At 48.1% G+C, this 15,181-nt stretch overlaps 1 protein-coding gene across 3 annotated transcripts in view; it reads left to right on the top strand.

The window, feature by feature from the left end:
* Positions 1-6,534: 6,534 nt before the first annotated feature.
* The window catches only part of Daam2 (dishevelled associated activator of morphogenesis 2), a 109,378-nt gene continuing 100,731 nt past the window's right edge, over positions 6,535-15,181 (top strand). For all 3 annotated transcript variants that reach the window (XM_041655513.1, XM_041655511.1, XM_041655510.1), the window contains exon 1: positions 6,535-6,651. The gene's annotated coding sequence lies outside the window, so the exon portion shown is untranslated. The remainder of the gene's footprint in view (positions 6,652-15,181) is intronic.

The raw sequence follows: 15,181 nt of genomic DNA, 5'->3' as shown, positions 1-15,181 counted from the left end.
AGGCGCCATTATGTCCTGTCCAGTGTATACTAGGGTCCTGAGTATCACTGAGCAAAGCTCAGAATCAGAGCACTGGAGATTAGTGGGGGCTTGCTAAACTGGGCCAGTGAGAGCACTGCTTTTGCCTTATGTTCTTTAAAATAATGTCTCCTACCTTTAGCTAATAATCTAGAGTGTGTGTGTGGGGGGTGGGGGCCGTTGAGGTCAGAAGACAACTTTTTTTCCGGACTTGGTTCTCTTTCCCCCATGTAGGTTCTGTGGATCAAATTTGGATAGAGGGTGGTGACAAGTGTCTTTATTCTCTGTGCCACCTCACCCTTCATTTTTCCCTTTTCAGATGAAGTCCCATGCACTCATGCTGGCCTCAGGCTCACAGTGTAGCTGAGGATGGCTTTGGGTTGTTAGTCCTCCTGCCCCCCACCTCCAGAGTGCTGAGATTACAAGCATGCATCCTGGTGCCATTTGTGGGTACTGGGGACTGAGCCCATGGCTTCATATATGCTAGGCTAGCACGCTATAGGCTCAGCTATATGCTTTAGTCATTAGGAACATGATTGGTAAGAGTGTTCAGTGCCACCTTCAGCAGAGTGTGTGGGCCAGCGGGTGTGCTCTGACTGGAATGAAAGTTTGTGAGTCACCATTTCAATCTCCAAAGTACTTCATGAGGTAAGAGACTTCACCCCTTCCTCCTCCCCTCCCTTCTCCCCTCCCTCCTCCTCTCCCTCCTCTTCTTCTTCCTCCCCTCCCTCCCTCCCTTCCCTCCTCTCCTCTGTCTTCTTCTCCCTCTTTCTCTCCCTCTTCTCCTCTCTCCTCTGCTCTCCTTCTCTCTCCTCTCCCCTCCCTCCTCCCCTCCCTCCTCCCCTCCCTCCTCCCCTCCCTCCTCCCCTCCCTCCTCTCCTCTGTCTTCTCCTCCCTCCTCCCCTCCCTCCTCTCCTCTGTCTTCTTCTCCCTCCTCCTCTCCCTCTATTCTTCTTTCCTCTACTCTCCCTCTTCTCTCATCTCCTCTTCTTTCCTCTCCTCTCCCTTCCCTTCCCTCCCTTCCCCTCCCCTCTCCCCTCCTCTCCTTTCCCTTCCCTTCCCCTCCCCTCTCCCCTCCTCTCCTGTCCCTTCCCCTCCCCTCCCCTCTCCCCTCCTCTCCTCTCCTCATTTGTCCTTCCCTGATGTTCTCTCTCCTCCCCACCTCAGATAGGAAGTCACTATGTAGATTCAATTCTCCTGAGCCTCTAGGAGTTGAAATTAGAGGTGTGAGTTTTCACCCCCAACTGAGGTGGAGATTTTCTAACTGTTTGGACTCATTTGACCTTTACAGCATGACCTTGAAATGGAATGAGGAACGGTCTTCACTTTGGCACTTTGGGTGAGGAGCACTGTTTTCCTGGCTCTCCTCATCACAGGTTGTGGAACTTCCACAAAAACAAACTGAACCAGAGATAAAAAGAGACAGGAGGGAGAGAAAGGGGAAGCGAGACCAGAAAGGAGAGCAGGAGAGAGATTGGAGGTGGGAGGGAAAAGGAAGGGAGAAAGGAGAAAGAAAAAGTGTGGAGGGGTAGACAGAGAAAGGGAGAGAGTGCAAGATAGATGACAGGATGGGGAGGGATTGGGTCATATAACTGTGTAGGGGCTGGGTAAACCCCAGTCTGCATGGTTAGCAAGCAGGCTGAAGAGCACTGACCTGGTTGTAAGTCAAGGTTAGAGGTTGCTGGCTAGCAGGATTTTTAAACAAACAAACAAACAAACCTATCTTTTCTCATTTTGCATTCCAAATCCAGTTTTCACTCCCTCTCCTCCTCCTGCTCCCTCCACCTTCTCCCATCCCCCCCCATCCACTCCTCAGAGAGGGTAAGACTTCTCATGTGGAGTCAACAAAGTCTAGCACATTGCTTTGAGGCAGGACCAAGGCCCTCCCCCCTATATCTAGGCTGAGCAAGGTATCCCTCCAGAGAGAATGGTTCTAAAAAGTAAGAAGTAATAAGGATAAAACCTGGTCTCACTGTCAGTGGCCCAACAGTCTGCCCAGCCATACAAATGTCACCCACATTCAGAGGGCCTACTTTGGTCCTATGCTGATTCCCTCGCTGTCAGGCCAGAGTTGGTGGGCTTCCATCAGTTTAGGGAAGCTGTATCCTCATCATGGTCTTGACCTCTTTGCTCATATTCTCACTCCTCCTACTCTTTGACTAGACTTTGGGAGCTCAGCCCAGTGCTCCACTGCAGGTCTCTGCTACAACTTCCATCAGTTTCTGGATGAAGGTTCTATGATGATGTTTAAGATAGTCATCAATCTGACTACAGGGCAAGGTCAGTTCAGGCACCCTCTCCACTATTGCTTAGAGTTTTAGCAGGGACCATCCTTTGTGGATCCCTGGGAATTTCTCTAGAGTGAGTTTTCTTTCTAGCCTCATAATGGCTCCTTCAATCAAGATATCTCTTTCTGTGTTTTCTGTTTCTGTCCTTCCCACATTAGGGAAATGCAAATCAAAATGACTCTGAGATACCTGTCAGAGTTAAGATATAAAACACTAATAATAGCTTATACTGGAGAGGATGTGGAGTAAGGGGAACGCTCATCCATTGCTGGTGGGAATGCAAACTTGTACAACCACTCTGAAAATCAGTATGGTGGTTTCTCAGAAAATTGGGAATCAACCTACCTTAGGACCCAGCAATACCACTCTTGAGCATGTACCCAAAGGATGCTCAATCATACCAAAGAACATTTACTCAACTGTGTTCACAGCAGCATTATTTATAATAACCAGAACCTGAAAACAACCTAGATGCCCCTCAACTGAAGAATGGATAAAGAAAATGTGGTACATTTTATACAATGGAGTACTACAAAGCGGTAAAAAACAATGACATCTTGAAATTTGCATGCAAATGGATGGAGCAAGAAAATACCATCCTGAGTGAGGTAACCCAGACCCATAAAGACAAACATGGTATGTATTCACTTGTAAGTGGATATTAGCTATAAAGCAAAGGATAAGGAACCTGTAGTCCATGACCCCAGAGAAGCTAAGTAACAAGGAGAACCCTAAAAGAAACACACATAGATTCCTCTGGGAAGGGGAAATAAACAAGATCTCCTGACAAAATTGGGAGCATGGGGATGAGGGAAGAAGGGAAGGTGGAAAGGGAAGAGGAGCGTACAAGAAGAGGGGGAGAAGAACGTGAGGGAACAAGATGGGCCAGCAGGATTCTTTCAAGCCTCAGCAGAACTGTGGAAGGAGAAGTTCCATCATTCTTTTCTCTGGGTCTCCAAAGCATTATAGATTAAATGGCGGGTATTGTCTGCATTCCTCAGAGCCCACCCATTTAAATATCTCATCTCAACACCACTCCCATGGAAACATCCAGACTAATGCTTGAGCCCAGAGAAGCTAAGTAACAAGGAGAACCCTAAAAGAAACACACATAGATTCCTCTGGGAAGGGGAAATAAACAAGATCTCCTGACAAAATTGGGAGCATGGGGATGAGGGAAGAAGAGAAGGTGGAAAGGGAAAGTTTGAGCCGAAAACTGGGTGCCACAGCCCCACCACTTGGCAAGTGACATCAATCTTCAGGAACTCTGGGCCTGAGAACATCCTTGCCACACTGATATCAAAGCAGCGAGAAGTGGGTTTCAGGGTGGCCGGGCCTCGACCTCCTGCATTCTTTTCACCATCTCCCACACTTAGATCATGTGCTGTCTTCTCAGCACTGATTGGAAGTCTGCAGTGCAGATGGAGCCACCCCCCCCCCCCCAGGGAGCAGAAAGAAGGGGTTGAGAAGCCTGCTTCCCACAGTGATAGATGCACTTTGGAAGTTTGTGGTATTCTGAGCTGCCGGTGAGTGTTCCTCAGAGACTCAATTTGTATTCAGGGAACACTCCTGAGAGGTGGGAGTCCTTCAGGATGGCCTACCTCCATTAGGACTCTTGGTGTGCTAGGGTTGGTCTGGGTACAGAGACATCCTTGGCCATTCTGTGTCTCAGGCTTCCTCAGAAATCACTAACCTCATGAACATTTGCACAGCACAAAAATGTGACCTCTATGAGCTTTCGTTGCTCTTTTCTCATCCTAACAGAACGAGAGGAAGATTTCCTGGGGTGGGATGTACGCACTGCCCACCTGGAACATTCTCTTGCTCTCGAGTCCCACTTTCCCGCCCCCATCCTTGCCCTGCCTCTGGCCCTATCACACAATTTTTTTAAGTTTAAAAAAAATTGTTTTTAAAATTTCTTTAAATAAATTAAAATTTTTGTTCTGTTCATTTATTTTGCATGTAAGAATTTTAATTAATTAATTTATTTGCTGTGTGTGCACAGATAGCATAGCCACAGCGTGCCTGTGGAGGTCAGGAGACAGCTAGCAGCAGCTGGTATAGGCCCCAGGGATAGAACTCAGTCTTCAGGCTTGTCCACACCTTGGCTGCTGACGTCTTGCTAGACAACTGAGTGGCTCTTCTTTCAGGGCATCACTGCCCTCACTTTGTCTGGAGAGAAGTTTCTCAGGGCTGCCTGTCTTGCAGACCCAGGTTCACACGATGCTGCGTGGAGGTGCTAAGGAGACCATTCCACTTCCCCTCCCGACTCCCTTCTGCTCTGGCTCAGGCCACTCCACACTTCCTTCTGATGGCACCTTTAGGTTGGCCTGTGGGTGATTCAAACAGGAGACGGTTCACTGGGGCTGGTCAGTAAACGAACAAACCAGGCATAAATCTCTTACACCTATTTTCCTGTACCTCCTTCTTCACAGAAATGGATTATATTTATTTACTATTTGCTATATCGCTGGCCAATATTAATATAATATTAATATAAAATTAAATAGTTGGAAAAGAGGGATAAGGGCCATCAAGATGGCTCAGCAGGCAAAGGTGCTTCCTGTAACCTAAGGGCCTCATTCAGTCCTGAAACTCCCATTGTGGAGGGTGGGCCTATTTACTTGAATTGTCCTCAAATCTACACACACACACACACACACACACACACAGACACTCTTTTGGGGAATATATTTTTAGGTGTGTAACTTTTGTTTACGCTGCATTTGTTTAACTCTGTGAAGCTGTGTTACTGTGCCTGTCTAAAACACCTGATGGTCCTAATAAAAAGATAAATGAAGCTGTGTGGTGGTGGCGCATGCCTTTAATCCCAGCACTCAGGAGGCAAAGGCAAGTGGATCTCTGTGGGTTCGAGGCCAGCCTGGTCTACAAGAGCGAGTTCCAGAACAGGCTCCAAAGCAACACAGAAAATCCCTGTCTTGAAAAACCAAAAAAGTTGAAAGGCCAAAAGTGAGGCAGGAGCAATGACAGGCGGGGCTGGCAGGCAGGGAATATAAATAGAAGGAGAAATCTGGGAGGAGAAGGAGGAGCAAGAGAACAAGGAGAGGAAGACACCAGGGGCAGCCACCCAGCCAGTCCAGTCACGGAGTAAGAAGGAAAGAAAAGTATATAGAAATAGAGAAAAGCACAGAGGCAAAAGTTAGTCGGGATAATTTAAGAAAAGCTGGCAAAAAACAAGTCAAGGCCGGACATTCATAACTAAAAATAAGTCTCCTTGTGTGATTTATTTGGGAGCTGGGCTGGGGGCTCCCCAAAAAGTCAAAAGAGTAAAACATCACACAGCACTCTCTTGCAAAAGTAAAACTAACCCAAAGAGGGATGCAATTGGTAGAGTAATGGTGGTTAGAATACGGACAGATGTGGAAGCCATGGTTGACTGGTGAACTGGAGGCATCATTTGCTTGCTGAGGGACATCTGGGTGTGGACAACACACACAATAAATAGGCACCCCCAAAGGTATTGTGGGTTATAGACAGCTGTTCTTAACTGAGGCTGTTTCCGGTCCAGTCAAGAAGGCCCCAGAATCCTACTTTTTAAAACACTAAATAAATACAAGTTTAAAAAGTGTGGAAAACCTGCTTGAACGAGTTGAAGGCTACATACGAGCAATGGGGGTGAACTGGTCGGCTCTGAGTTGGAAAAGGCATTCAAAGAGGCAAGGAGTGTAGAGCACAATTTAATACAAATAATTTTTTTAAATGCGCTCCCAAAGAAGAAATGGGAAAGTTGTCAGGCTGTGCAGCAGTGGGCTAATCAATGTTTACTCCTTGTGCCTGGCTAGTCTCTCGCCAGCATGCCAGCACCTTCCAGGCACACACTGCCCAGGGAAGGGGCCGCAGCATCCCAGCCTGCCAGGTGGCTCCCCACAAGGTCCTTTGCAGGTTGGCTGGAGAAGTGGGGGAGCACCCTGGTCAGATGACCACTTTTGCCTCTTTGACTCTGACATGCTTCCAAAACAGAGGGAGTCCCCAAGAAGGGTTGGATGACAAAGTGCGGAACAGGACCCTCATTGTGCCTTGCTCCAGTTGCTGTCTCCCTTCGGCACCTCAGTTCCCAGTGTGAAAACTGCAAATCAAATCCCAAGTTGCTGCCTTCAGATCAGCACCTAGGGGAAAAGCCAGAGTCTCTCCTCGCCATAAATATCCCTCTCTCCAAGACGCCTGACGTCAGAGCGGGGCGGGCGGCTGCGCGAGGCCGGCCGGGAGGGAGCAGCCTGCTTTCTCCGGAGTCCGGAGCAGCCAAGGACCGAGCTGAGCTAGGGAAGCGCGGCGCCTGCGGGAAGCCAGGACAGCAGCAACCTTGCCTCGACATGCGGGCCTCAGGGTAGGTGCAGCGCTGTGCAGCGCTGGGGCACCTAGGCGCGGGACAACATCACCACACTTTCTTGTTGCTTCACTTTTGGCTATTGCGTCGGCGTCGGAAAGGCAACTCCTCCGCCAGTTGCCTGTTTTGTTCTGGAACGTGTTTGCAGAGACTCCGACCCCCTGAGAGGGCTGCCCGGTGGCTGTGTGAGCGCGCAGGGGGAGGAGAGGGGAGTGTGTGCATCAGGGCATTCACGGTACATTGCTTTGGGAAACTTTGGAAAACTTTTTAGCCGCTTTGGAAACAGACTTCTGTTGACTTGAATGAACAGACATAGACAGCATCTCCTCTCTCAAAGCTGACAACTTCTTTGGAGCCTCCTTTGCCCATTTCGGTGTGTGCATTCTCTTAGGTTTACTGAAGTCTTTCTAAGCCCCGGAGCTCCCACTTGCAGGCAGGGCCTTGGCAAGCAAGATGGGCAGCCCGGTGGAGTGGCTCTTGTTCTCCAGATAACGGGACCTTGGGCAGCCCAGAAGCTTCTGGGAGAGGAGTTCTCCAGGCTGGGGCCCTTGGCACCTGTGGGACAGCCCAAACTCTATCTAAGTATGGTCGAAACTTGGCAGCAGTGGAATTCTGACTTAACCCATGAAGGGAATAGTGTGACCACAGGTAATAGGGTGGGGGAGAAGGAGAGAGAGGAGGAGGAGATAACGATGTTGGTGGTGCTATAGTCCTGTGTCCAGCCCTGCCTCAGGGGCTGGGTGGATGTTTCTGCCACACGTGCCAGTGGTGGGTTAGCTCCAGGTTCTCTGGAAGGGACACGGGCTGCAGTGCCCAAAACAAAATGTATACTGGTAACATAAAGAGACTTGTCTGCGCTGTGGGCAGGGGGGTGGGGGGGTGGGGGAGAGCAAGAGAGATTTTTATCAAAATTGAACACAGATTGCTGAAGTCTGGGCTTGGCTTAACTCTTCTCTCTCTGCCTTGCTGCTTCTCTGTCCTGGGGAGTATGTGGTCAGTTCCTGGGAGGCTAGGAGGGGGGGGGACTCATACCGCCACAGGGCAGCGTCCATGGACATTTGTCTGAAAGTCCACGGGGAACAAAAGTCACTTTCTGACTTTAGAGAGGTTTTCCAGTTTTGTGTTGTCCTTCTGAGTGTGGCCTCTGTTTCTCAGGTTCGAGGTTTTCTGGAAGAGGACAGGACAGTGCTGTGTTTTGGGTGGCCACTGGGGCCTATCAGCCAATGATTGCAGGGCGCACAGTCCTGTGTGTGTACCCATAGCTGGGATCACACAAGCGGCGAGAGCGGCTGGATTGGCAGCCATGTCTCTCCAGAGCCTCTGGTTTTACACTTTGCAGGAGAGGCAACCAACAATATTTGGGTGGGTGGGTGGGTGAGTGGGACGGAGCCTGGACTCACCCTGGGGCGGGGGGTGAGGGGAGAGAGAGAGAGAGAGAGAGAGAGAGAGAGAGAGAGAACTAGGGGAAGGAAATCTGGAAATAAAAACAGAACCACAGGAAGTTGAGATTTGGGGAGGATTTTAAAAATTATACAAATTGACCCCCTGGGAAGTGCCGGAAAAGGCTGAGCAGGCAGCAGTGTCATGGAGAAAGGGTCATGTGAGCACAGGGACAGGCTGTGTGTAAAGGGGTAGTTGGGTCCCTGGGAAGGCACATGGGGACTCCTGTTTATGCAGACATGACTGTGGTGTCAGTTCTTGCCTTGGGCATGGAAGTATTTCTCCTGTTTCTTCATTGACACTGTGAACTTCATCCCACCCCCATTTTTTCTTTTAAAACAACAACACAAAAAGCTACACAACGGTGCTATTATTCTCCTGTTCCCGAGGAGCTGTGCACACTCTAGCGTCCAACTCTTTGCCACGGTTTCAGACCTTCTTCAGATCCTGGAAGACTCAGGGAATACTTGTGCCCCCATCAGGACAAAAAGAGGAGAGACAAACTTGTGACTCTCTGAACTGGGGCAGGTGGAGGCTGGGCAGGCAGGACTCAGAGCACAGTCAGCCAGAGCGGAGTGCCTTTGTGTCTGAAGAGCATGTGGGAGGCTGGGGTCTTTTCTGAGAACTTCCTTTCGCTCCCTGGTCTGGTTTCCCATATCCCGGCATCCATGTTCTTTGACTTAGTATAGGAATGGTCCCCATCACTGGGCAGTCTTGGATTCAGAGTCAAGAATGAAAAGAAAATTGTGTATTAAATAGAAGGGAATAGACAGAAACAGGGCGTGGGGCTCTCTCCTCTAATTTTCCTGAGGCCAGAAGAAGTATTGCCTTCCCTCGCTCCAGTAACTTAAAGTCAAAGATAATATTAAATCCTGTTAGTAGTGAAGAGGATGGGGACCCACAGGAGAACTCCCACCCACGTGTTTTTGCTCCGGTGCAGGACTCCTCAGAGAGCTCACAGGAAGAGGAAGGCTGCAGCCTTTTCAATGTGTTGGTTTTTTCTTTCCATGCTTATCTGTGGAGCTTCCCTCTGGTCTTCTACCACTAAGGGACCCTACCCCAAGCTCAGACCAGAGATGAATTTCCACGCATCCCATACTGGCTAGTTTTTGTCTTCTCTGCAGTCCCGTTGGGTGATTGGTTAGCAAGGCTCCTGAGCCATTCCTCCAGGAAAACAGACATGGAGCAGGAACAACACAGGTGTCATTGGTTTGGTCACTCTAGATTTAGACTGTGGGAGACTGTATTGAGGGTCCTGTCACTCAACCGTGAAGTACAGAGGCAGCCTGCACAGTGGAGAGTGTGGGACTGCCATGCAGCCTGCTGTAGGGCGGACAGAGACTTCTGGGACAATGATTGTCCTGGGACCACTAGCCTTCTGGACTTCTGCTTCCTCATCTCGAGAGTGGATATGCCAGAACTGACATTGATGATAAAAGACTAAGAACAGGACCAGGAATAATTCACTCCCAATAAAGGGAATATTATATTTTTCAATATTTAGTTTTTCAGTCTTCAGGAGTTTGAATGATTTGGGAAGAAACATCCCACCCCATGTGGTCTTATATTTTCCATGATGTCAGACCAATGGCTAAAGTACCTCAGGTTATCCCTGCTTCCTGAAGAAAACTGACTAGTGGGAATTGCCCATGAATGTGCCCAAGGCTGTTATTCTGACAACTGAAGCATGATGGGAATCTCTCTGTGTGTGAGCTGTTTGGAGAAGAAGTCAACTCTGTGTGTGTGTGTGTGTGTGTGTGTGTGTGTGCCTATGTGTACCTGTGTTTGCGTGTGGTATGTGTGCCTGTGGTGTGTCTGTGTGTGTGTGCTATACTGTATGTTGTGTTCTCTGTGTGTGTGCCTGTGTGTGTTTGTGGTACGTGAGCCTGTGGTGTGTGTGTGTTACAGTATAGTGTATGTTGTATTCTGCATGCGTGTGCCGGTGTGTGTTTGTGTGTATAGTATGTGTGTGTGTGGTATAGTGTTGTGTTCTGTGTGTGTGTGTGCCTGTGTGAGCCTGTGTTTGTGTGTGTGGTATGTGTGCCTGTGTGGTATATGTGTGTATATGTGTGTGTGGTATAGTGTATGTTGTGTTCTATGTGTGTGTGTGTGTGTGTGTGTGGTATAGTGTTGTGTTCTGTGTGTGTGTGGTGTAGTGTGGTATATGTTGTGTTCTGGGTGGGGGAAGGGGAGGATTACAAGGTGGAGGTGTGTGGGCAGTCAGGAGCTGATGGAAATTTGTATGGCCAGCCTTGGGTAAAGCTTAAACAGCCGTTCCTTGTGTAGAGCTGTAAAGAGTGGAAGCTTGAGTTTCAGTGTGTGTGTGTGAGTGTGTGTGTGTGTGAGTGTGTGTGTGTGAGTGTGTGTGTGAGTGTGTGTGTGTGAGTGTGTGTGTGTGTGAGTGTGTGTGTGTGAGTGTGTGTGAGTGTGTGTGTGTGAGTGTGTGTGAGTGTGTGTGTGTGTGAGTGTGTGTGTGTGTGAGTGTGTGTGAGTGTGTGTGTGTGTGAGTGTGTGTGTCTGTGAGTGTGTGTGTGAGTGTGTGTGTGTATGTGTGTGAGTGTGTGTGTGAGTGTGTGTGTGAGTGTGTGTGTGAGTGTGTGTGTGTGTGATATTATCCAGAGGGGTCGACAACTCCGAAGACAGAAGGGGCATCTATGCTGGGGGAGCAGCTGCAGGGCCTCTTGGCCCATCGCAGAGCTTCTAAGTCATCTTCAAGTTGACATTTAAGACTTTGAAGATCACATTTGTTTTTATTTTGTTCGAGCTTTCTCTTTAACCATGGCCTGGGATGACTCTTAAGCTTTTTAAGAGGCTCAGTCAGTGGCCAGCTTCTCTTGAGATGGCCCAGATTGGGGGTCAGTGGATTCCTTCTTCCTGGCCGCATTGGCTGCTTCCAACTCTCTCCTCACATTTTTTTGGTTTGTTTATTTTTCGTTTCATTCCGAGGTCCTCAGCTGAGATGCTGCAGAGGGAGGAGGTGTCTGGCTTTGAACCCCTGTATTTTGCTAGCGCTTCCCCAGGCTCATCAGATGATGGTCACTCATAGGAACTGCGAGTTTCTTCCTAGGTTCTCTATAAAGAAAGTCAATCCAGAAACATTGGTTAAATCAATGAACAAAATGCCATAGACAAGGAGCAGGCGGCAACAGCCAGATACAGCCTTCACACACTATCGTATAAGCAACGTTGTATCAGAACTCCAGCATGCCCATCGGTTTATGGTTTTCTCCCATGTCTCCTGTTCTGTCTTACGATACCAGGTCGACATTTTGACTTTAATCATCTTAGCAGTCTCTCTGGCCAATTACCAGCAATTAGGGGAGCCACCATAGTCATAGCTTTCCATGGGGGTGGGGGGTGGGTTTGGGGAAGTAGTGGGGTGAGGGGGTTGGGGTTGGGGAGGTGAGAGATGGGGGGTGTCACCCATTGGGGGCAGTGCAGTTTTTACTATCATTTCCATTTTTGAGACAGGAAAACTGAGTGGAAAGGGGAAAGTGCTTTGCGGCATCTTGGCACAAACGAGGGGTGAAATCAACAATGGTGTTTTTGTTCTTTTCTAATCCTAGAATCCTCCCTTTTGATGGCAGCTATCTTTCCTGTACTATTTACTCGTATCTTGTTCATGTCTGGAGCTAGGTAAGGCTAGGATAGTGTGTCTCAGTTGGTAAAATGCCCACCTTGCAAGCATGATAACCTAAGTTCAAGTCCCCAGAACCCACATTAAAAACAACAACAACAAACAAACAAAATCAGGAGGCACGGAGCCCTGTGTTTGTCGTAGTCCCAGCACTGGGGTGGTGGAGACAGGAGGATTCCTGAGGTTCTCTGGCCAGCAAGCCCTACAGAGCCAGTGATCTCCAGGTTAGTAAGAGCTCTGTCTCAAAGAAATAAGCAAACAAACAAATAAACAACAACAACAAAGTAGGCAAGCATCTAAGGAATGATGCAGGAGGTAGACCTCTGGCATCCACATATACACATAAACACATAAAATCACATGTGCATGCACACACACGTGCGCACACACACACGTACACACATGGAAGTCAGGTGGTAGTAAATGTTTCTAGCCTCATACAGCATGAAGATACCTCTAGGTGATAGGAAGGGAGGGAGGGAGCGAAGGGAAGGGAAGGTGAGTCTGGGGGAGTGTGGATGACCTTGGGTCTATGGATGACCTTTGAGATCAAGTGTTTTGTGATTTGAGTTTTGTCACCACCAACCACAAGCTGTTTAGCCTTTCTCTGTCTTCTTAGACTGTTAATGAGAAAGACAAACATGCCTGCACCTCAGGGTTGTGCTGAGATGAACTGAAACTCCATAGGAAGGATCTAGAAAATCACTCAATGTCCAGGAGAATGTTCATGCCTTCCCTGGCACCAGGTCTAAGTTCAGAAAGTCCATGAGTTGGTCATTGGTTTGAGTCAAAGTAAATTAGCCGTTTATTCAAAGATCATCAACAGTGCCCAAAGACGAGACCGGAGCTGAAAACCTTTGTACAAAAGCAGGGCACAGGTCTGTGCTCCCATGCCAGGGAGATGGTGGCCCTATGTGACTCTCTATTGGAACAAATAGAAGATTGGCAGCTCACTCATCCACAAACCTGAGCTGGGAGAAAGTGAGCCATGCATCTTGTTTTAAAATTCTCAAATTAGTGGCTGGAGAGATGGCTCCATAGTTAAGAGCACTGGCTGCTCAGGCAAGGAACGAACCTGGGTTTGGAACCTGACTAGAGTCTAAACAACCATCTATAACTTTACTTCCAGGGCAGAGGGTGCCCACTTCTAGCCTATGCAGGCATCACACACACGGTGCACAGACTTTCATGCAGGCAAACACTCATACACATGAAATGAAGATGAAAACATTCTAAAAATGAGAACAAACAAAACAAAGCAAGGAAACAAACTAAGACAGTGAGCTCCCAAACAGGGCTTGATGAGATTGCTAAGGGGTTTAAATGCTTGGGTTTAGATCTCCAGAAAACTGTGCAAGTTCTGGGTAGTGTGGTGACCTGCCTGAAATTCCAGACTGGGAAGGTGGAGACGGGGGATGCCCAGATCAAGATGGCTAGGGAGACTAGCCATATCAGCGAGCTCAGAGTTTGAGTAAGAGACCCTGCTCGGTGAATAAGGTGGCAGAGTGATGGAACATATTTCCAGCATTAATCTTGGTCCCCCAGAGGCACACGTGCACATGTGCTTGCTTGCTCATACACACATGCAGAATAACCGCATAAACACATATTACACACACACAATTCCTCTCAAACACTGTCTTGATTCAAAGAATCAAAGTCAGTCAAACCCTGGTTCAAAAACATCACGAAGGCCGTTCCTAACAGAAGCCAATAGTAATGAGACTGCTTGGTTAGCATGGGCCGCATATATGAGCAGCACTCTACAGTTCGTAATGAGACTGCTCAGTAACCACTCTGCATATCTGCGCAGCACTCTACAGTTTGTAATGAGACTGTTCAGTGACCATGCTTCATATCTGCACATCACTCTACAGTATGTAATGAGACTGCTCAGTAACCATGGCCATGTATCTGAGCAGCACTCTGCAGTTCAAAGGCACACAGTCTCATTTAGAAGCCACAGCAATACCATGAGATGGACATTTGCCATATTACAGCCCAGACTTGAAAAGTTTAAAAGATTTATGCTGTCTGACATAATCAATAAGCGGCAAGAGGTAGAAGGCAAGTGCCTTGCAGAGTGGGCTGTGGCTACACACAGGGGACTTGTAAAAGCATCCGTACCTGGACCCACTCTGACAACCTCTGCCTCCTGTCTCTGTCTCTGTGTGTGTGTGTGTTCATGTGTGTATTCAAGTGTTTGCATATATTTGGAGGTCAGGGTAGATGTTGAATGTGTTCCTCAGAAACCTCCATCTTGATTTTTTTGAGACGGGGTCTCTTCCTGAACCTGGAACTCAGCAGTTTGGCTAGGCTGGCTGCTCAGTGGATCACAGTGGGTCATAGTGGATCACAGTGGGTCTCGGGATCTCTGTCTCTACTTCCCAGGCTCATCTGGATTTTTTTTAATTTGGATTCTTCGGGATCTAACTCAGGTCCTCATGTGTGTATGGCGAAAACTCTATTGACTGACCCATAATCTTTATAAGCTCTCCTGGTGATCTGAGGTCTACGCTGAGAGGCACCCATCTAAGAGAAAAGGGTAAAGCATCTGTAAGACTCAGGTCACTGGTGAAGCATACAGGCTCCAGCTGCATGATGGTGGTCAGCACGCTGTGGGCTCCACCTGCTTCCCCAGAACCTAGACGAAGGCATGGCACGGAGCAAGGAAGACAATCAATAAGCTTGTCTACATAAACAAATGAACAAACAAAGCACCATAGATGGGCACTGGCAACTGCAGCACCTGATCCAGCCTGTCACCCATTTTATAAATAAAGTTTTATCAGAAAATTATTACTGTTAGCTTTGAATGCCATATAGTTAGTTGTTCTGCCATCATTTATGTCTGCTTCTTCTTTACTGTTTATGGCTGTTTTCATGCCACAGAGGCGTGGGTGACAGGGACTTTATGACCTTCAAAACAAGCTTAGTAGTATAGGGAAGATCATTACAGTGTGACCTCAAAAATCAGCCTTCTAGAATAGGACTGAAGAGCAGGGTGGGGAAATGGTACAGTTGGGAAGTGTTTACTCAGGAGCACAGGAAGCTGGGTGGGAGCCCCCACAACCCATGTTTACAAACCACTAGGTGTGGTAGCCATTGCATGAGAGACGAGACAGAGACAGGTGGATGGATCTGCGGGGCTTGTTGAGCAGTACCCTAATCCATGCGTTCAAGGCCAGAGAGAGACCCTGTCTCAAAAACAAGGTTGACAGTGCCTGAGGAATGACACCCAAATTCATGTCTAGCCTCCACTGCCCACATACACACACACATGCATAGTTCTACACACATGCACATGTACACACACACAAACATGCATGAAGACGCACACAAAGACACAAGTATAACACTCCAAACAGAAGAGAGAAAAAGAGGGGTTTTGGAGTCAGTAAATTCAGGTTTAATTTCTGACTCCCAGTTACATAAGGTAAGATTATCTTGCCT

The sequence above is a fragment of the Microtus oregoni genome, unplaced genomic scaffold (genome assembly GCF_018167655.1).
Source record: "Microtus oregoni isolate MIOR12 unplaced genomic scaffold, Mior012 000007F_ref0000211, whole genome shotgun sequence".
Taxonomy (NCBI): domain Eukaryota; kingdom Metazoa; phylum Chordata; class Mammalia; order Rodentia; family Cricetidae; genus Microtus; species Microtus oregoni.
The sequence above is the reverse complement of the archived record's forward strand: the minus strand, read 5'-3'. Positions and strand labels throughout refer to the sequence as shown.